The following is a 21,714-nucleotide window of genomic DNA, read 5'->3' as shown; positions in this document are numbered from 1 at the left end:
TCAAAACAATATCTAGATTTTTGTTTAAAGTAGTTCTGCCAAAAATATGGCCTTTTGCTTGAAAAGGGTTTTTTAACGAAAGGCGAATTATCCACCAAAAAAAGTTAAAAATCGGTTTTATGGTTTATTACAACAGTTTTTCTATAGATAAGTATATTTACATAAACTGTGACCTTGACCTTTGACCTGTTGACTCCAAAATCTGACGGGTTTGTTCTGTCCAAGGGCAAAATCCAGCGCAATTTTGTGTAGGTTTGACATCCAGCTGAAAAGATAATCCGGTAACTTCATTTTTCAGTCTTCTTATTACTGCTTTGGTCATCTCGTTGACCTTGGCCCAGTGATATCAAAATCAATAAAAGGTCTCATTATAAACTCATTATAAAAATCCAGTTTGGCTAAAGTTGGACATATGTGCCAAATATAAGATCAGAAAACAAATTGTAGTGTAGTAACAGATGCTGTTACCGCGACCTTTTATTTGCAGAAACCAAAAGCTATAAAGTGTTTTCTAGCTTCATAGGGTATTTTTAGTCAAATATCTTTCATTTATACATTTCTGATTCAAAGGATTTTTTCTAGAAATCGGTATTTTGACGTCCGGAAAACTCTAACTTGAATTGGTTGGTGGAGACTGTTATACTGACCAATATTTTTGTAACCCTATTTTTTTCTTTTTGATATACCATTGACGGTTAATTGAAAAGAGATACTTATCGGTAATGATAGATCGCAAGTTAAGACAAACTCTTTTGGCAACCAAAAACATGTCGTGCATATCGACCGCTATAAAGTCTTTTTGAGTTTATACATAATTAGCTAGCAATAATTGCTGTGTTTCTCTTGTCGAGACATGACTTTGAAGCATTTATGTCGCTATCTCCCCCCAACCCCACCACCAAAATATATGTATAGTTAAGAGAATAAGAAGAAAAAACCAAACAAACAAATAACGAAATAACGAAAACACATAAAAAATATAAAGTTGACCAAGTTTGAGCTCAGTATGTATTAGTTTTCTGTTTTGTTTTTTCCAATCATATTGTGTTGTAAAATGATGCCCTTTATGGGTTCTTGATTAGATTAATAAAATTCTTATCTTATCTTATCTTATCTTATACTCTACTCTAAATACAAATTACCATAGCAACCATATACACCAAATATGTTTATACATATTTATTAATCTATTAATAAACAACCACATTGTAAACACCAAGGCGTGCCAGCGGATGGCGTCTTCAAAATCACAAACATGTAGATTTGAAAAGTTTTTGAATAGAAGCTTTTAGCCATTTGCTTTAAATGTACGCAATTTTATGAAATACAATTAAATAAAACGAACAAAGATGAACTACTATTACACGATAATTTTTCTCCCATGTTTTATCGTTATGTCCTATTGTAAACGACCGAGAATTCTTAACAGTCAGTGATTTTCAACAAAAAAGGTTTTTACATTGCATTTTGAAAGAAAACTTATAAGGATTTCGATACAAGTAAGAAATGAAAAGAAACAAGTTTTGCCTATGTTATCTCTTATAGTATCTTAATGGAAAAGTTAAATTTAATTTACATCTAAATTTTCGATGAATTAATTCGAGAAGTAACTACCTACTCAAGTCTTATACAAAAGACTCTTTATACGGACAGAGTAAGTCCACGGTGAAAGAAAAAGGATTAAATTTTCCCGTATAATAACCTATTTACAAAATCATTTGAGATTTATCAAAGCTATTGTGTAAGATTTGTAAAGAATTGATACAAATTGCTTTAAAGACATGTTTTGCTTTATTGAAAGTCGCTTTTGATAACTGGTAGGATGTTTTCAAATGATTTTTTAGTGACGCGATAATGGTAAGTTTTTATCTAACATATTTATATATAATTCTTTTGACATTTACTTATATTTTTTCTTATTACTAAATTCCTTTATATACCGAGTATATATGATTTTGAGTGTGGAATGTTACTAAATGTTAAAGAATGCATACGTAATCAAAAGACTTTATATGTATAAGTGATGACACACCATATAGTATCCGATGTGACAGAACGTCCATAGTATGCCATACATTGAGCTTCACTAACCGAACATATTCGTATATGTCACTCACAAGCACCTTGTGCATCGACTCTTTTCTTTTCTTTTTCATTGTGTGTATGCGAGTGTGTGTGTGGGGGGAAGGGGGGTTAAGATTTTCAAAATCAATATTCTCCAATTAAACCTTTTGAATTTGTAGGACTTTTTTAAAATAGTTCATGCTTTGAACATTCCGAGTCTACAGTCTGTGAAGTCAAACTGGAGTTTGACTTCTATCTATAGGTATAAAAAAATGGACTTTACGAAAAGTTCAGCTACTGAGGAGTGAAGTTTAAATATTTTGAATAAAATTTAATGCAAAAATCTTTAACACAAAAAGGGGCGTATGCTGTCTATGTCGCTAAACAAGGGGGGAGGGGGTCGATGCCCTAAGCGCATGTTGACTATGTCGTAAAAGCCAATCGATGTACGGGAAGCAAATAAAACAACATCATCACCAAGTTCACTGAGTTTTCAATAAGGCTGTCACGAAAAAGTCTAGATTAATGTATTCCAGCACCGCGGAGTTCATTAGATCCGACAGAGTATCAAAAAGAAGCGTCAAGAACATATATCAAAATTCTTTGTGCAAGCAGAACTCAAATCTTCTAACTTTAGTATATCAGAGTCTTTAAAGTAATTTTATAACAAAATGTCAGAATACTAAATGTTTTTAATTCCTAAGGAAAGATAGTTTTCTATATATTGACCATTCAGACGAACTGGTGGATCTTGACATTACTTTCCCAATGCAATGGATGGGTTTATACCTTTCCTTCATGCATTAAAAGTCAAATGATTTTATAAAGATAATTAAGTTCTATTCCTTAAAGTGATAAATTGTCAAACAATGGAATATTTTCATTTTCAATGTCCCATCGGATCTCATTGATTTCTCTTGCATTCACGGAAATATGTATGATATATGATTTCATCGAATCAAAACAAACCCGCCAGTAATACTCGAAATACGCATGTATAACAATCGCGTTCACAAAAGATATCGTTGATGCGCCAATGCATGGAATGTAATAAAAAAGGACAATTTTTTTATATATATATAACACACCCCTGACTAGAGTAGTAAGACAAGGAGAATTTATGAACTAATTAGCAGAAACTATTGCACACCAATGTCCCTTTCACATGCATGGATTTTACTTATTAGTTTTCACGGATCGCACAAATTCACGGATCCTTAAGATTTGGCAACTAAAACGACCGATTTGAGAGTTATTACGAGCCATCAACAGTGCATTATGGATTGTTACGAGTTATTACGATGTATTTAAGGCAAAATTCCTCGTTTGACAAGTGTCAATGATAACTACGAGCAGCGTACGGGCATTTTACGGGCGTTAAACGGATTGTAACGAATATATTAGAATAATACTATTCATTAAAGCTTTAGAGTGTAAATTCTGACCTGTATTCGTATTATTACGAATGGTTACGATTCCCTTACGATTTTTGCAGGTTTTATACTTATTCTCTAATCTTAAAAAATACGTATCTATATTTGTAAAGTACCCGTAACCACACCACATCGTAAATTGTTCATATTAACTCATTCTAATTAACTCACTCGACGTAACAATCCGTCAAGCCATCGTAACACGACCCGTTTGAAATCGTAAACAACGCATATGCACTCGTTATAATTCGTTAAACAAATTTGGTTCGACTAGAACGTAACAAATCGATTTTAAAGTAGTTATTATTTACGTATATTTGCGATTGACTACGAGTTGACGGTCCATAAGGGCTCATATGAAAAATCCGTGTATGTGAACCGGGCATACGTGATTTATCCCTTGATGCAAACATTCTTTGTATTGCATACATTCATCTTGATACAAAACATTTTCATATACCCCGGTATAATTTTTCTGCGGGAGTTTTTTTTTTGTTTTTTTGTTGTTTTTTTTTTTTTTTGGGGGGGGGGGGGTATTTCGAGACGACTATATCTATTGGATTTACCATAGATTTGTCCTCGTCATGAATAGAATGAAATTCAAAACAGTGTGGCTGTGGCCATTGATTGACACATTAAATTCATCCATTGACTGGGACAATTTACGTGAACGTTTGTCTGCAACGACCACTGTTCACGACGTACCTACGATAGACATTTAAACTATGGGGTCACCAAAGGTTTCTTAACGCCTTTAATTATAAAATAATTCGAAAAATCAATCAGGAATAACCTTTATGATTTGATTTATATAATTGATATAAATCAAAACATCGTGTTATTTCTGATTAATTTTTCGAGTTACTTTATTAAGGTGTTAAGAACCTTTGGTGACCCCATAGTTTAAGTGTCTTTAAAAAGTACATAGTGAGCAGTGGTCGTTACATACAAACGTTCACCTAAATTGTCCCAGTCAATGGATGAATTTAATGTGTCAATCAATGGCAACAGCCACACTGTTTTGAATTTCATCTATGTATGAAACATTTGTCACTGGATGTTCACTAATAATCTAATTTTCGGTTTGTTTGTAATTATGTGTTTTTAAATCAGTTAACTGATGAGTTTTCTTCATGAAACTCTGTTCTCATCCTAAAACTCGTTGTTATTCGGGATTAATATCAAACTTTATATCTTAATAGCTGAAATCTGTTAAAAAAGAAATTGAAGACGTTGAATTTATTTTACGCTTGTAAAATTTGATCTCATCTAACTTTTATTGTAAAATTTGAATTTTTATAATCCTACAAAAAGTATCCCTTTTCCTTATGTATCGGATACAGAAATTTAACAAAAGTTTCCCTTGCATCAAATTCTTTTGTATCTCGGGCGATTGTATACTTCTTTTGTATCATTGAATGCATTCGTTTTCAATAGAGTCAGTTTATTATTGTTATGAATGAAAGGAACACTTAAATTTACTAACAATAGGAAAGGATTCTTTACCCGGTCATTACGAAACTTTGGATACAATGTCGTATGTTTTATTTTCAATCTTGATGAAAAGAATAGAAAATTGATCCCTTCCAGCATGCCTCTCCTTTATATTGTGTTGGTCGTGCGTTATATCTACACGAATACTTTTCATAGTAGATGTTAAAATAGGTAAAGACACATTTATGCTTTCTCTGAGATTTTCACTTTCGGCTTTTTTAAAGATTGCAAGGTGAAGGTAAAAATGAATGGGGTCACTGAAAGTAAGATTAATCTTGCAAACGCTCGTCTGCATTTTAACTTGTTATGCATAGGACATAGTTAATTGAGTAATTAAACGTCAAATGCCTTCTAAATTTCAAAGAGATCCTGATCGTGCAAAGGGGTCCACTGTAGAAATTTTCATTCTGTTTGCGACCTAACATGGATTAAACGATTGACATTTGGTTTTTCTTCTATTTTAGGAGTTATTATTTCAATTGGATTTTAAAGTATGGATTTACTTCATCAGTTCTTTATGGAATAAATAGATTACCGAAGATGAATTATGAAATATTAATTTGAAGTGATGCATGAGTGATGATAAGAGGAAATTATTCGTAATTAGCTTAAAATTGATGTGAAATTTTATTCAAAGGATGTAACATTTAAATGGAAGTCTTCAAACGTCTGATACAAGGTAGGTTATATTCTTTGTTAATATGTGAAATTTGTTAAAAGCATAATTTGAAATATTTACTTGGTTTATTTTGTTGAATAACTCCGATAAACAACACTTATATCTAATGGTTTTCTCGTTTTTTTTATGTATAACATTGAAAGTCGTTTAGAATTGCTAGCCTATGTCACGTATATTAGATTTTTAAAAATTCCTCCTCCCTTGAGCTGTGAGAAACGCAGAGTGAATACCCGTCTAAAATGAAAATAAACGCATCGTCATTGTAAAAAATTGAAACTTTTGAAGAAGGAGATTTCCTCATGAATACAAAACAAATTTATATCAGGGTTATACATTTTATTTGTCAATTTGCTGGGTTTTTTTGGTAAATTTAAATGAAATTAATGGTTACATTCCCTGGTATACTTGAATATTTTCTGATCTGTGTCGCAATGTTTTTAATTTTTTGGGGAATTCATCATGTTTATTCCTGAAATCAATTATGTGCAAAATTTAAAGCATTTCTGTTTATGTCTAGGATTTTTTCACTACATCAGGACAAAACATCATGAGGACAATATCATTCACGGTTCAATAGTCAGTAAAGCATCTATTCATTATCTTTTCAAATGAAAGACATTCCTTTTGTAGCAATACACGAAAGTTAAACATAATTATTGTAAACATATGATAATCAAGTGGGCGGAACCAGAATTAAACCTCAAACTTATATAAAGTGTCGTTTAATTTAAAATAAATATATGTAACAATTGAGAATGATAGTAAAAAATGAAATTAAAAATCAATGCCGGTTGTCCTTAGCTCAGTTGGTGGTCGCTAGAGAAACAAATGTAATAATGGTAATGATGCACGGTTTGTGTCCGCTAGTAAAAGAAACATCACTGTCCATGTCACAATTAGTGTTCGTTTGTAAAAAAAGTACGACATCTGTATTTGAGATCTTCTTAAGACCAAATGATTTTGAAATTTGAAACGAAAATATTCGTTTGAGAGCATTAATATGTTAAGGGCCAACGAAACAGCCTAAATGTCACCAAAATACTTGGCTTATTACAATTCAGTATGCCATATGAGCGTTTTGAAAACAAAAGAAGCTTCCACTAAGTAGATGTACTCTCAGATCTGTACTTTGTGTCTTTTGTGTAATTGATATATGTACTTGGGGACAGGACAATTTTTTTCAGTCCGCCCCCTTTTTCACCAATTTGGTACCCCACACGCGCTTTTTGGATACAAAAGAAGCTGCCACTTACTGCGAGCACTCTCAGATCTGTACTTTGTGTCTTTTGTGTATTGTCATAGGTACTTGGGGACAGGACATTTTTTTCAGCCCTCCCCCTTTTTTTACCAAATTGGTACGTCACACGCGCTTTTTGAATAATAAAAAAAGAACCTTCCACTAACTGTGAGTACTCTCAGATCTGTACTTTGTGTCTTTTATGACATGTATCTATAATACTAAAATTACGAGGTCCAATTTGTCAGCCGTCATCACGTAAAAACGATGAATCAAAGAATTCAACTTTATATATAACTAATATAGTACAATGGTGTTGATTAAAAATTACACCACTCTAGGGCCGTTTGTTTTCCACGTAATTAATATTGCCAATAATTAAGAAGTTCCGGATCGAGTCCGACACCGATACCAATAGTATATTCACCTGTTACCTATTACCTTATCTGTACGTTCCGCATCTGACAGGCGCACCACCAAACAGTGTATTTAGAATTTTGCTGTATACTGTTGAGTAAAAAATACTCCATTCCAGGTCCTTTTGTTTTCCAAATTATTAATATTACCAATAATTGATAGGTTCCAGGTCGACGGGTTCAAACAGAAAGATTTTGAAAGCAGAGAAAAATGTGCACCTTATACATGTTATAATCGGCATGACTTTATCAGATGACAATACCAATACTAAAATAAGGCATACGCATAGTTATATATCAGTCATGGACCCGCGATATCACGGGTGTGTTCTAGTACTAGTTATTGTCATAGGTACTTGAGGACAGGACAATTGTTTCAGCCTTCCCCTTTTTTCACCAAATCTGTTATTGTTTTTTGTTTTCTAATAACTTTAAAAAATAGGGGGAGGGCAGAAATAAATTGCCCTTTCCCAAGTACCTATGTTATTGTTATTGTATTTTTTCTATTTCGATCTGATGAAACCCCGTCATATTCTGTATGTGCCTGTCCCAAAATAGGCGCCTGTATTTCATTGTTTTACGTTTTGTTATGTGCATATTAACTCAATTCGTTAGTTTTCAAGTTTAATGGTTGAAAATTTTATTATTATTCATTTCGGGGCCCTATGGAGTTTTCTATTGCTTATTAATGAAGGCCGAATGGTAACCTTTAGTATCTAACCTTCTACGGCGTCCAGTCTCTGGTGAAGAGGGCACCGGTGAAAAGATGCTCATTGGCAATCATACCACATCGTCTTACTCTTATATCACCAGTAGTGGATAAAACCGTATAAGGTTAATTTTGCACGAGAGAACCAATCCTTACTTTTATATGTTTTCCACTACAATACTTTCGTATTAAACTGGGAGATTGTTTTGGGTTAATAGAATAAAGAACAATGGTTAAAAAGGAATCGATAAAAATGGTCCATATGGAAAAGATAAAAAAAAAAATGGTCCTAAAGAAACAAAGAATAGTTGAAAAAAATTATCCAAAAGTAAAAAAAAAATAGAAAAAAATAGTACGCAATGTGGTCCAAAAAATAAAGAAATGAGAACAATGGGGTGCTAACATATAAAATGTAGGAAAATGTAAGAAAAATCAGACTACCGTTGTTTGTTTGTTGCCCCTGAATTGGTAATTTTAAGGAAATTTTGCAGTTAATCAAACTTGGCCACAATCATTTGGGTATTTGGTTTAAAAAAAAATGTGTCTGATGACCGTGCCTGCAACCAACATAGCCGAAAAAGTTAATAATAGAACATAGGGGTAAAATGCAGTTTTTGGCTTATATCTCTGAAATTAGAGCAAAAGTATAATTATTGCATTATTCCATGCATCAATTGTAAATAAAAAATAGCAGGTGAGTGGCACAGGTGTCTTGGAGCCTGTAGTTTTTAATCATATGGCTTATTACAAGCATATCAATCAAGTAAAAGATATAGACAATACATTATCTATAATTGTGCTCTTAGGATATGAAAACGCGGTAAAATTAAAACAAATCCTTCACAAAATATTTGAAATTCTTATGATTAAAATTGATAATGGGAAATGGGTAATGTGTCAAAGAGACAACAACCGACCATAGAGAAGACAACAGCAGAAGGTCACCAACAGGTCTTCAATGCAGCGAGAAATTCCCGCACCCGGAGGCGTCCTTCAGCTGGCATCTAAACAAATATATATACTAGTTCAGTGATAATGAACGCCATACTAAACTCCAAATTGTACACAAGAAACTAAAATTAAAAATAATACAAGACTAACAAAGGCCAGAGGCTCCTGACTTGGGACAGGCGCAAAAATGCGGCTTTGTATTTACTTTGTATTTTGTGTGCAACACCTGACCGACACCTAACAGCCTAATTTATTACAAAACAATTTACGAAAAAAAAAAACAAATATGACTGACATTCACTTAACTACAGGCTCCTGTGTTAGGACAGGCACACAACGACCTTTCTACTTACGGCCTAAAACTATGACCAAACCCATACCATATATTAAGCTATAAAAGACCCCGGATTGGCCAAATGTGAAACAATTCAAAGATGGAAAGGGCTGGACTCGTCAGTTTGACACGAAGCACAGTCAAAAAGAAATAACCAGTTGTTAATGTCTGTGTCATTTTGGGTCTCTTGTGGACAATTGTCTCATTGGCAATCATACCACATCTTTTATATTCAAATTACCAAAAAGACACAGTACTGTTTTAAGAGAATACGCAGTTATTGAAAGCTAGTGCAAAGCCAATTAATAAACCATGCTACTCTATACTAAAAAATAAATGAGTACATCTCCAACGGATTAAGTGTCATTCTGAGATATGCGTGACATGTGATTTCAGTATTACTGAAAAATTATTACACCAGGGTTTTCGATATCACAAACTGGTCAAAACATTTACTAAATTTTATCACCGGTATAAGGAAATAATTCGTAAATATAACTCAACATGCAGACATCTTATACGTTCAGGTATTTCACATCCAAAATTTTATGGAAATATTCTTTATAAAGCACAAAAATGTCAGTATTCTCCTCAGAAACTAACAAAACCTTTAAATAGACTTATTAAAAGGGGATATAGTTACGATACTGTTGTCAGGTCATTAAAGATTGCATATTTTGGCTTTAACATTGATTCACTGATAGGGTCTTTGCATCGGAACTAAACACATTTATTTCTAAAAAAACAGTTGTTGGCATGACACGGGTTATGTTCTTCTCATATATTTTATGATAGTATGATACTAAACCCCTAACGGGAGGGATTGTACCTGATATTCATATGATGAAGACATAATCTTTCAATCAGTTTAATTGAGGTCTGGAGCTGGCATGTCAGTTAACTGCTAGTAGTCTGTTGTTATTTATGTATTATTGTCATTTTATTTATTTTCTTTTGTTACATCTTTTGACATCAGACTCGGACTTCTCTTGAACTGAATTTTAATGTGCTTATTGTTATTCTTTTACTTTTCTACATTGGCTAGAGGTATAGGGGGAGGGTTGAGATCTCATAAACATGTTTAACCCCGCCGCAATTTTGCGCCTGTCCCAAGTCAGGAGCCTCTGGCCTTTGTTAGTCTTGTATGATTTTAATTTTTAGTTTCTTGTGTATAATTCGGAGTTTAGTATGACGTCCATTATCACTGTACTATTATGCATATTTTAGAGGCCAGCTGAAGGACACCTACGGGTGCGGGAATTCTCGCTACATTGAAGACCCATTGGTTGCCTTCGGCTGTTGTTTGCTCTATGGTCGGGTGGTTGTCGCTTTGACATATTCACCATTTCCTTTCTCAATTTTATGTGAACTTGTCATTACTTCTTCTTCCATTAAAGTACAGTCCTACTAGTGGAGTATCTTCAGTCCGTTAACATACTCGATGCGAGGAAAGCTTTGTAGAACACGTGCATATGGACAGTGCAGTTTTGTTTCAATAACTGTTTAGCAATGCATATTTAGCTACATATGGTTTATGTTAAATGACTTAGTAAATCAGTCAGTGGTATATAAATTCTCTTCATATCCTTTCTTTTCTTAAAAAAAAACCACTTCAAGTGCATGTCCCAAATGGAGAAGTGTATGTTTTGACAACATTAAGGCTTGGGACGAACTATTTACATTTTGCATTTTATCAAATGTTGTATATGTATTTTTATTATTTTGTTAAGTCGCCGTCGTATTCGGAAATAATGAACAATTTAGAATAGTTAGTATGGAATAAATGTTGCTTTAGAAAGAGTACAACAAAGGCCGTTTATTCAGTATTTTTATTAACAAATGTACGGAACGTTTGATCAAAATTAAGACTGTAGTTCTTTTTATCAGCTATATTATGATCTAATACCCTGGAACATTAATATTTTTATACAATTTTTATCTGTTGATATCTGTATAGAATTCTGATATAAAAATTACAAAAGCTAGCGGCACGTATTCACAACGAATAACAATACCTCCGTATTAATTTTATGAGGGACTAACAAAAATGATTGAAGTAAACACAAACACGCGCCTTGTTAAATATTACATTGGATACGATTATACAAAAAGTTAATATAGCGAGCTATTGACTAGCCTTATTGTATTCTCTTGTTTTCCCCTTTGAATAACATATTGCCTCGTTTGAATGTTTTGTGTATCATATTTCTTATGTTAAAGAATGTCATTTTATATCAATAGATTTAATTCAATCTGCATACATTGCCTGTATACATGGAAAGAAAAGGTCTTAAGTTTATAATAAAGAAACTAAAGAGTCTAAAATCCTATTCAACGTGCTTTATAATTGTCCTTTTATGTTCAGGCCTTAAAGGACGAAAAACACAATACACCGATCATAAATAAACCTGACTAGCGATATATTTATTTCTGATATGAAAATGTTAAACTGCGACTTGATGACTGGTTATTTTAAAGGAAACAAAACCTTTCGTTTTTGTGTTGAAAACATTTTGAATTCTCTTTTTTCTTCAATGAATGGAGTCATACGATAGGGCCCATTGCTAGCTGAAACGATTGAAACTTACATGAAAAGAACATTGTAACAACTTTGGCATAGCTCTGCAAAGACTGAAAAGAGATTCGTTTACAAGGCGGATTTTTATCTTGATCACTGATAGTTACTTTTATGTCAAGATGAAAAGTTATAATAGCATTCAACTACATGCATAAAAGGTTTTTACCATGTGGGGATATAATGATATCCAATCATAAGTTGAATTGGTAGTAAAACTTCATTTAGTTCGGAGAGACAGTGCTTGTAATGAGGATTTCTGTGGATATAAAATCCAGGAAAAGTGTTAGAAATAGCTAAAAGGAAAGCAAATATGTGTCTTAATTTGAGTTCATTGGAATATTTATTTCATTGAAAAGGATTTATCTCCAACACAGTATGAAGGTATGGTAATTTGTTAATCTCTCTTTTTAAGATTGTTCCTCTTTTGTCTTCTATACATGTATATAAAATGAGCTGCACTTTAAATACAGATGTGAGGTCAATGAAACAGATTTATTATATGCGTATCAAATATATAAAATAAAACAAAACATCTTCAATAAAGATTAAAATATATCGTTGAAAGACACTGTATTTGACTTTATAAAATAAGATTTGTTTTTGTCAAATTAAAACAAAGGGGATCAGTATAGCCACGACTATTTTATGTATGATCAATCAGACGAGGAACGCAAATTGTCCCATCTTCTTTTCCTCAAACAAAGAACTAGTCTGAGTGAACGTAAAGTGAACGCCAATGCAACTTTAAGCGAATTGGATGTTAACTCTGATCACATTTAACTTGTCTTTGGTCAAAAAGCTGTAATTAAGTGAATGTGTATGTCTTTAAAATGCAGCTTTTTGTTTAACAAATGTCTAAAAAAATTACCCTCTAAAGTTGTTTATAAAGTATATTGAAATCACCATGCCCGTCCGTCTGTCCGTATTTCTTTTGGTCTGTCCATGTATACCATGTATGCACAACTCATCCTAAACGGTTAGACAGATATTAATGAAATATACACAGGTGTAGAAACTAGGCCTTCCTGAGAATTTATATCAGTCCAAAATGTTATAGGGGAGATAATCAAATTTACTTTCTTCAATATTGCTTGAAAACTTGTGATATGAAGTAATTGTGTCTAGTAGACGGAATTTTGTTAAGCAGCTAGTTAAATATTGATGAATTTTAGAGAGTTTAAGAACGCCACTTTAGGATGTGCATAAGGGAATCCAATCACAGTTCATTAAGTCAACGGGGAGCTTATTGAATTTAATAACATCTTGTAAGAGCCACTCCTAAACGGCTACTAAGAAGGATGTTGTTTAAATTTTACACTGGTGTTACGTTACCTGAGAGTGTGTAAAACGGAATACAATTAAAAGGATACATAATCGAACATACTTAAATATTGTTATAGATCGGTAATGGTCTCTTATTTATAAGCGTACCAGATGGTGCATGTGCGTAAAGGAATATTATTCCTGTCAAAAATGTTAAAGGAGGCTCGGTCTCGTAAAAGACTGTAAAGCATATACAAATATGTTGTTACGTTTGAAAGCTCATACCGCTCATATGTCATATTCGGCTCCTTACACCTATCAGCACGACAGTTACTATAGGATCTGTGTTCTTTATTGTATTAAATTCAAAGCATTTTTTTTGGCTAACGTTTACAGCATATTTTTGTTTGCCGTTCCGATTTCCATTACAAAAGAATCGATTTTCCAATTGTATACATCAGAATTTGATCTTTCTACAATACCGATATTCAATAATAGGGTGGGATATTTCTGCTTTGCAAAGTAAGAAACACGATTCTGTATTTTAACTGGGAGACCATTATAATATACACTATTATACATTCCAAATTGTAAAACATCCTATGAGCTGTTTCAATGTACTCACCACAATACATTAGCCCATTTGGACCATCATGGGTTATATAATATTGCAGTTTCCAGCTTTAATTCATCTACACAACAACTGATTGACAATCTTTCGAAATCCAAGTCTTTCTTACATCGATTTATCAGGAATTGCATATTTATTTTAAGATAACTAGACTAAAGGTCGAGTTCACAGAAACTAAAAGTAGACCAAACTTTCTGAAACGTCTATACACATTTTGATTGGGGTATTGACCTCTTGTAACTAGAACTGTAAACAGTACAAAATGATCAACAGTACAATCTCTTCAAAGAGACTAAATGATTGTAACCAGCAAGTAAATCCTGTTGCCTTTGAGTAACAATATTATAACAATTAAAGGTTTACTTATTATCTTGAAAACATGATAGATAGAGAGAAACTGTATCTAAGAGGTTCTCCTGAGCCCGACTCTAATCTAGCACCAAAGTAGATACTTGTGAATCACAATCTCTTTAAGACCCCCTATAAAATCATAGTTCAAAGGTGCATGCCATTTGTTTTTTTTTTTTTAAATTGCAGGAGTTATTCTTGTTGCTTGTTAGACATAATCAAATATGTTTAGAAGAAGTACATACTCCTTTCTATGGATGGATGGTGACCACGAATGGTGCTAGTCTGTCTTTTAGAGTCGGATAAGACAATTTAAAATCATTTTCTGGGAAATTATACAAAAAAAAAGTGATGTATTCTTGTTGAAAATTAAGTTTTTAATTTCAGTAGGGTTGTGTCGATTTTGTATAATTTTATTTGCTGATTATTTAAATGTGTGCAGTTCTCTCTATTTGCTATAAATATAATGCAACCAAATACGTTCGAAAAAGGATAATAATATAAACTAAAGGGAAATAACTAATATACTAAAACTTTCGAATGACTTGTTTGTATAGTTCTTGTCTATAAAATCATTTATGCTGTCCAAATTTTGTCTTTAACTATTGGATTGTTATCGTCTTCGGAGGTCAACTCGATTTGTTAATTAGATGGCGTCTTTGCTATAACACACACGAAACGATTATACATATTATCGAGTCCATGCTCTGTAAATTGTTTATTTTAGACTTTAAATAATTTGAATATACGTTTTATTATGATATAAATCAAATATGAGAATCTAAGTTTAATCTGTGAACACGACTTTGACAGCTAATGCCACTTTACAGCGGATTCCATTGAGTGTGTAGCCAAAGGTAATATCTTTTGTTAGCTTGCTTGTTAGCTGAACCATGAAGTCATTGTTGATTAGGTAAACTACCCTATTTTAGAAATAGACTAGTCTGACAGAAAACCAATCGATCTGTCTGTTGGACTATGCTACTTTGAAAGGAGGGTAGTTTACCTGACCAAATAATGACTTCACGGTTCAGCTAACAAACAAGCTAACCAAAGATATTACCTTTGGCTACACACTCAATGGAATCCGCTGTAATTAAAGATCTTGTCTTGCTGCTTACTACAATTTAAAGTTTCACTCTATTAATTATTGTTTTCAATGAAATAGCAGAACTAACGATAAAAAATACTAGTAGTCATTTAAGGCTAATAATTCTTATAAGGAGTTGGCTGGCTCATTTGACGATCTTGTCTTGCTGGACCTACAGAAGTTCTCTATCAACTATAAGTTTCAAGATTAAAGAAAAGACCTCACCAATGATTAAAAATTGTCAATTAAGAGCAAATACTTCTAAGATAAGTAATCTGACAATTTGATGTCTAAGTTAATGTTTTGTACGTAGATCTAAGCAATCTGAGCATTTTTCATGTCGGAGTTTCTATTTATATGTACAGTAAGGATGTCTTATGCATGTGGTATGATTGCCAACAGTATGACTTTCCAGCTGCGTCCAAAATGAAGCGTGTTGAAGATTTTATAGGTCCCCGTCAATGAGAAAATCAATCCTCTACCTATACCGTATACTTTAATAGTCAGCTATACAGGGAACCCATCATGAAAAAATGTAAAACAATTCAAACGAGAAAAATAACGGCCGGGTTTATGACAAATGAACGAAACACAATAAACCAGACAACAACCAACGACAGCCAGGAACGACAGGCTTCTAACTTGGGACAGGAACATATACAATGTTGCGGTGTTAACATGTATGTAAGCTCCTCTCGCTCAACTGACCTTAGACAGTGGTGTTACAACAAAATGTGAAAATCAGTATAAAATGACTTGACTTATCAGAACGATACAAAGCATTACTGTTTCCAAGTCGACGATTACTTTATCTTACCCTTTTATTCTGTCTTTAGACAGGGTGACAAGTTTTGAGCAACGGCAGAAAGCATAATGGACACCATTTTTATGACCGAAACTTTTAATTGACCTTTAATGGAGTTATTTTTTATTTTTAATTTTACCCTTTCGTACATGTTATTCACTTTTAAAACTACTGAACCAGATTAAATAAAACTTGACGTAAATAATCCTTGGTGTGTTTAGAATTTAAACTTTATTACGATCTATAAACCAACATGTATGTCATAATGCAAATACTTAATATCTCGGAAATTGTAGATCTAACGAGGTAAAAAGTAACCTAATATAAATCTATATCAAAAACTGACAGACGATTTCTTCACTGTAGTTCAAGTTATTGCCCTTTAATGACAAATTCATGAACTTAAAGCTTGCTTTTTAAAAAAAAAGAGAGACACTGTACACAGCAAATCTGACAATCAGGCACACTGTACCGTGACAGTAAATTTGACAATCAGGCACACTGTACACAGCAAAACTGACAATCGGGCAAATTAGGATCTACAAATTAGTTCATTGGTGACGTCGTTAATGAGTAGGAGGGGAAGAGGAGGGGTGCATTTTATTTTTATTAAGGAAGATATTTTTGGAGGTGAAGGGTGCATTTGGTTTATTAAAGAAGAATGTTAAAACGCTGACCAACATTTCTCACCTCTTTGCAAGTTCAAGACGGTGCCTAGCACTAGTTTTATCAGAATTATTTGCACATTTTCGATAACGCCACAACGTGCACAAACAATATTAACATTTAGGCAACCACAGAACATAAAAGTATATGTTAACTTTGGTAGGCATAAAAACGTATATATGTATAGGGCAAATAATTCGTGATGTAACACCACTAACTCTGGCAACTCTGTCACGGTCAAAAAGTTGGTAATTGTAATCAGATTCAAAACAAAATAGTTCATATGTAAACTTAAAAGTAGAATGTACATTGGTAATTTAAGTATCCGTTTTTATTTAATATTTTACAAAAAAAAGTCTTCATGTAGACAAAGGGAGGCAACTCCAAAATCCATACGGCATGAATTATCTAGTCAACATGTAGACGACGGGAGGCAACTCAAAGATTCCGTGTAGACTTTTTCTTTGAGGTATAAGCTTCAATTTATATGAATAATGGTTTCTCTAATATTTAAAACAGTTTCAACAAGTAACTTGTTTTTAATAATCTGTGTATGTCAATATGATTTACTTTAAAAATACATATTAATATTCCAAGGGGTTGTGGGCGAATGTTACGTGAACCTCAATAAATTGGTGAATTATAACAACTAAACTATATTGGTCGGTATTACATTTATATTGTAATTTGTGTAATTTTGGACACAACAGTGTTGGAGTCCGTGACATTTTGAAGATTTTCTATCTGAACAAGCCCCCTTCCCCATAGAAAATTCGGATATCATTAGGAAGCTATATTCTACGAACATTGATGCAGTCATAAATTTCCACTTGGACTAACACAGACATACTACAATGCATATTGCGGATTATACCTGGTCTTAAAGGTGTCAGACCACCAATTCAAAATCCCTATCTGTTTAACCAAATTTTGCATTTTAACAGCATATGTTTAAACACTTTTAAGAAAGACCTAACTTTCGGAAGTTCTACTAAAAAAACCATAGCTTTCTGGAAATCTTAAATTAGTATACTATAGGGTGCATTAATCCTCAATGTTTAATACAAACTCATAGACAATTAAATTTTAGGCTGAACATGGTCTAAATATATTTACGTTTCTTTTCTGGATTGGTTACTTTAAGTAAACAATGATATCAAAAGCACTATTTTGTGTCAGGGTAGGGATACTTTTGCATACATTCTGTATTGATGGGATTGAATTGGTGGTATTGCACCTTAATCTTGATCCAAAGTAAGCAATCGTTGCTCCTAGACTTACTTTGGGGTTGCAAGTTTAAAACGGTTTATACTTTTTTAAATGTCATTGGGTTTTGTCCAGCAGGGGATCGAGCAACTTGCTAATAGAAGAGCACGCTACCAAGAAACCACTGCGTATTTGTTCATTTTTATTTATGTTAAACGCCACTTTCAGCAGCGACTTTTGGTATTTCATGTCAGACATCCAGTTTTTAAAGTCGAAATAGCCACCGACCTTCGGTGGGAAAACTGACACTATTTGAAGTTGATTATAGCTCTACCCTCAAAGTTAACGGGCTAGCAATCACTATTGTTTGACAACTGAAGAGGTGTTTGTGTGCAATGGACTATACTGAACATTTCCTTGTTTTTTATGTTCATATTGGAGTATTTTTTATCTATTGATAACAGTATGCAATTTAAACTTGACAAACACTAGCTAAACTATACATTCATGAAGCGCTGTACCCTAAATATGTGATCAAAACAACTGAAGGACTTAAATTGTCATTTAAAACTAAATTTAATCGATTTTCCACGTCTCTACAACTGATCAGAACCATAACCACTGCACGAATAAAGTGTCTGTTTTTTACCAGAATCATTTCGGTCGATAAATACATTAGTATGAAATGGGAGATAAATCATGGATGATGCAATAGTCCTATTAGAGTTGTCTTTCTTTTAACGCGTTCAGACAATAAAGTCGTTTGGATCGGATTCGATAATCTTATCTTATTCTTATTGCCGATGTTTTTTTAGTTTTTTTTTAGTTTTTTTTTTTTTTTTTTTTTATTGAATTCCAAATATAATTTCATTTCATAACCCTATGCATGACTAGCCAAATGTCTATCTTTAAAGGAAGGCATATTCGTTACTGTATTTTCAATAGTTGTGTTGTATTTTACCCAGAGTTACAATTAAAAAAACTTTTTAAGGTTCAATAAATAATTTTAATTCCACTTTTAACAATAGAATCATTATAGCAAACAGTTAAAACAATAAAATTGATAAAATTTTGGATTTTCGTGAAAGTCTGACATTTGAATGATTTAGAATGCAAGAAAAATATAACTTCAAAAACGAAGCATTGTTAGTAACACACTCATCATAAACCAGACCAATTTTAATCGATAAATTATTTTATTTTGAGTTTAGGAGAATATTCTCTGGGTATTGATTTACAGGCTTAAATATTTTTTAAACGATTTTGAATCTTTTCCAATATTAACATCTTCATCCGTTACTGCTTCGGCATCATTTAGTTATAATATATATCATACGGCAGGCTATTAATAAATGTCTGTAGATGGTTCAAAATGTCATTATTTTTTAGAATTTTGCAAATTTTAAGATTGAAAAAAATCAAAAAGTAGCCTCATATTCAGCAATTGATTTTTATCTTAAATAAACTGTGTGTATTTGTGCGTTTTCAAAGCACGGACCACTCAGTTTTTTTGTTTGTTTTTTTCTGTTTTTTGTGTCAAACGTTAAATTTGCTATTTCTAAAGGTAGATATGTTAGAAATGGTTCCTTGGAGTTGAGGTTTATAATTTAGTTCGGTCTCCTTATCTCTGTTTCTGTTGTGTTCAAGGAACACCGAGTCACTTTTGCTTCATTACAGGTCTATCGAGGAATACAGAAAATCAACGATCTAACAAATTCAAAAAATCATTTGGTTGGTGAACTGTAGCTGAAAAATTAAAAGGTGCAATTGTCTAATGTTTTTTTTTTAATTATAAGTATATGAAACTCTGAAAAGACCTGTAACTAAACATAGATATACAGAACATAAAAATACAAACGTTTTCAAAATTTCTTTAAATGCTCTTTTCCTCGAAAAAATAGATCATATCATTTACTCTTAAAATTATTATATGGTGTTTCCAAATAAAATTTCCGGTTTCATAAATTCTTGAATAATTATAGGGTGATTGAGTTTGATTTAGTTTATAAAGTAATCAAAGGTTAAAATGGCGAAAAAAATACCAGCAGACGTTAAGATGAATTGAACGCTTGAAGCTGTGCAGCCAAAATGGTTTCTTTGAAATCTGTTTTGCACGGTATTCAGTTAAGAATTGTTTGTTAATCTTAAAACGAATACTTCACCCAATGCTGATAACTATTGTATGACATTGAAACAAAAATTAGTTTGCTAAATGATATTTTTATTTTTTATGGAGAAATAGTCATTAAGAAAAAGATAAAACCTTCCTTTTATTATTTTCTTATTAATCCTGTACAGCTCCGTGTATTCTGTGAGTTTTCACGGAGAGGGGGTGAGGTGTTGAGGGGTTGAGTGGGAGGGGGTATTATTTTCGGATTAATTCATCTTACATCAAGAATATACAGTTTTGAAAATCCTTTCAATATATTAAATATAGGTCTGATAAAATAAGTGTACAAATAATCCTTGATAAAATGACTGTAGAAATAATCCTGGATAAAATTAGAGTTATCAGCACACCTGTTAATTAAACGTGTGAATCAACATACCTGCAATTGTCACTTGTTAAATGTACATATTTCTTAATTGAATTTTTTTCAATTAAATCATAGATTGAATTAGCACCCAGAGTATGTATCAAAAGAACCCGATTACTACGTGTTAAAATTGTCCAATTATTGTGGGCTATTAACGCAGATTTACGTAACATAACGGTCACTAGTGGCCATTTTCTCGCTTTTATCTGATCGAAATGACCATTAGAGTGGACAACAAATAATAACAATAACGGGTGATAATGAAAATATAGGAAGCAAATACATTTGGAAAAACTCTTGTCACGAATCTGAAATATAAGTGCCTTTAATGTGAATGCACGCACCTAGCCTGTCATAGATTCTGGCGCAAACGTTCACAATTATTGCAGAATATTAGAATCAAAAGAAGAACCCAAACAGAAAAATTACATCAACAAAGCATTTCTTGAATTAAATATACTACGGAAAATAATAAGCGATACACTTTGTATATATTTTAAGTAATATGACTTGCATTATTTTTTATAAGCTTTTATGCTAACATGTTATAAGAAAAATCTGTATTGGATAATACAAATCGTACAAAAAATATAACCAACCATCCATTTTCACTGAATGAACAGCATTTTTTTTTTACAGAAGTGTACTTCTAACATTAAAAATAATGTACATTTACTTAACCATTAATGGAGTTCAAAATAGCCATTAAAGTTATTAAAATTACACATCTCATATTTTCATTAAACATCAAAGTGTGCAAATATTATTTTAACGGTGTGTTTTCCCGCACTTCTATTTTACGGAACATTAAAACAAGCAGAGATGGAACAGAGGCAGTTTCGCATAATTTATCTTACCTTATATTAATATTTCATTTTGATGAATTTTCAAATAGTGAACATGAAATATGAAATGTAAAAATCATAAAGGAGTTAAATATTAAATTGTTTCATTTCTATAATTCTTTATTTTACTCTTTGAAATAAGAACTCAATTTTAAATTTTTATGCATGTGTAAATTATATAAAATTCTTTGATCAGACTAATTATTAAATTCTAATGTATGAAATAATGTGCAGCAATGTAAAAAATTTGGACATGCATAAAATAAAGTATGTCCCGTACACGTTATTTTTTTTAATAGTGAGAGTGAGAAACAACTACAGATTTCCTTGATAACTGTCGCGTTGATTTTAATGTGCTGCACTGGTATATTATAATATTCCATTTTTAATCGGTAATTATGATCCAAAATACAAAGAAATATTTAGTT

At 32.3% G+C, this 21,714-nt stretch overlaps 1 long non-coding RNA gene across 6 annotated transcripts in view; it reads left to right on the top strand.

The window, feature by feature from the left end:
• LOC143067673 (uncharacterized) overlaps positions 1 to 21,714 on the top strand; it is a 112,487-nt gene that overhangs the window by 11,181 nt on the left and 79,592 nt on the right. For 2 of the 6 annotated variants that reach the window (XR_012976002.1, XR_012976007.1), the window contains exon 2: positions 5,456 to 5,670. This is a non-coding gene — a long non-coding RNA (uncharacterized LOC143067673). Of the gene's footprint in view, positions 1 to 1,842; positions 1,858 to 5,455; positions 5,671 to 11,758; positions 12,277 to 21,714 lie in introns of those variants that run through there. The other 4 variants (XR_012976003.1, XR_012976005.1, XR_012976004.1 and 1 more) reach the window with 4 other exon arrangements.

The sequence above is a fragment of the Mytilus galloprovincialis genome, chromosome 3 (genome assembly GCF_965363235.1).
Source record: "Mytilus galloprovincialis chromosome 3, xbMytGall1.hap1.1, whole genome shotgun sequence".
Classification (NCBI taxonomy): domain Eukaryota; kingdom Metazoa; phylum Mollusca; class Bivalvia; order Mytilida; family Mytilidae; genus Mytilus; species Mytilus galloprovincialis.
Note: the sequence above shows the minus strand (reverse complement) of the source record. Positions and strands in the feature narration are given on the sequence as shown.